Here is a 1630-nt window from a genome sequence, read left to right as displayed (position 1 = left end):
CTGTGCGTCTCGCTGACGGGGGCCTCGGTTACCGTGTCCAGCGCCTTCTGGATGTGCGACCTCGTGGCCGGGGTTTCCAGTACCTGGTCGAGTGGGAGGGTTATGGCCCGGAACATCGACAGTGGGTCCCGCGGTCATGGATCGATGACCCCTCTCTCATCCGGGATTTCGAGTTGGCCCGCTCCTCCTCCTCCTCCTCCTCTGCTCGGCCGCCGGGTGGCGTCCCTTGAGGGGGGGGGGGGGGGGGGGGGGTACTGTCACGGTCTGAGGTATTTCCCTGCTGTCACTCCCTGTCTTTTGAGTTTCCCTCTGCAGGTGGGCGTGTCTGGAGGTGACCAAGCTGCAGCAGATCTGCTCATCAGCTGGCCAGGGGTATTTAAGCAGCTGGGAGACTCCTACACTTCGCTGGATGATTACTCTACCTGGGTACCTTCTAACAGCCACTCGTGTGACTTATTCGAGCTCTTAACTTTTTGAGAACTAGATGTGTTTTTAGATATTGGATTTTTACCTTTTGACCTCCTGCTTTGTCTCCAGACAAAACCTCCACACTCATCTTCGACTGGCAGAACTCTGGAGCCCGCATCATCTGAAGCTCCAACCCCGCTCGTCTCTCAGCCTCTCCCCTGGCCAGAACCACCTCCAGCTGCCCACCTAACCCTCCTGGACCTCCCCAAGCTCAGCTCCCTCCACGTCTCACTCCTGGATCTCAGTCCCTGCTACCCAGACCGGACCACTCCTCCCTCAAACCAGTTCCCACCTCTCCAGACCGTAAGTCCTCTGCACAAGTCTGATTTCCTGATCCTTCCGCAAATTGGATTTAACTCCGATCTGTCCACAGTTTTCCCGCACCAGCCTCCCTGCGCAAGAACTCAGCTTCGTTACGCTGCTCCCTTGGTTTCCCTTCAATAAATCCTTATTTAAACCTTTTAAAACCGTCTCCGATCTGATTCTGTATGTCGTGGGTTAGATCACTTCACCACCTCATGACACTCGTTTGCATCACTGAACTGCTTCTTCTATTTAAGAAATGTTTTTATACACTTCTCTAAAACTCCTAAATTAATTACAAGACAGGAAATCCATTAAAATCTGTAATAATAAATAATTTATTTGAGAATTAATCATAAAAAGGAATTCACTTATGATGCTTCTGAGTTCATTTTCTGACTGAAAGCAAATCAGTAGTGACTAATGACCTTATCTGGGTATACTAGCAGCTGATGAATGTATATTTTAATGATTTAATTTATTCTTTTGTGATTTTTATTTTAAACTCTGGAGTCTTTCAACTTTGATGTCTAGTTATGGTTTTTGACAAAAAGTCGATTTATGACCATTTTATGACCATTTATGTCATTTATTGAATTGAATCAAAATTACTTGTAAAATAAATCATTATACAGATTAAGAGGAGCAAAAATAAACTACACATGCAGCTTCTAAAGCTTGTTATTTTCCATAGTCTGATTTAAAAGGCAGCGTTTCAGCCCAATTTATGTCCAAAACCTGCGTTATTGTAGCAAGCGCTCCAATTTAGGTTTGAAAATCAATTTACTCGCACGCGTGAACCACAGCATCAAATCAAAGCAACGTGATGTTGTTGTTCAACCATTTTTCAGACATTATG

General features: G+C 45.9%; 1 long non-coding RNA gene across 1 annotated transcript; it reads left to right on the top strand.

Moving 5' to 3' along the window:
* Window positions 1-247: 247 nt before the first annotated feature.
* On the top strand, window positions 248-985 carry LOC139066276 (uncharacterized). Its single transcript, XR_011519209.1, has 3 exons — window positions 248-426; window positions 538-771; window positions 842-985. It is a non-coding gene; the product is annotated as an uncharacterized lncRNA (long non-coding RNA).
* The last annotated feature ends 645 nt before the right edge of the window (window positions 986-1630 follow it).

The sequence above is a fragment of the Nothobranchius furzeri genome, chromosome 2 (assembly GCF_043380555.1).
Source record: "Nothobranchius furzeri strain GRZ-AD chromosome 2, NfurGRZ-RIMD1, whole genome shotgun sequence".
Classification (NCBI taxonomy): Eukaryota; Metazoa; Chordata; class Actinopteri; order Cyprinodontiformes; family Nothobranchiidae; genus Nothobranchius; species Nothobranchius furzeri.
The sequence above is the reverse complement of the archived record's forward strand: the minus strand, read 5'-3'. Positions and strand labels throughout refer to the sequence as shown.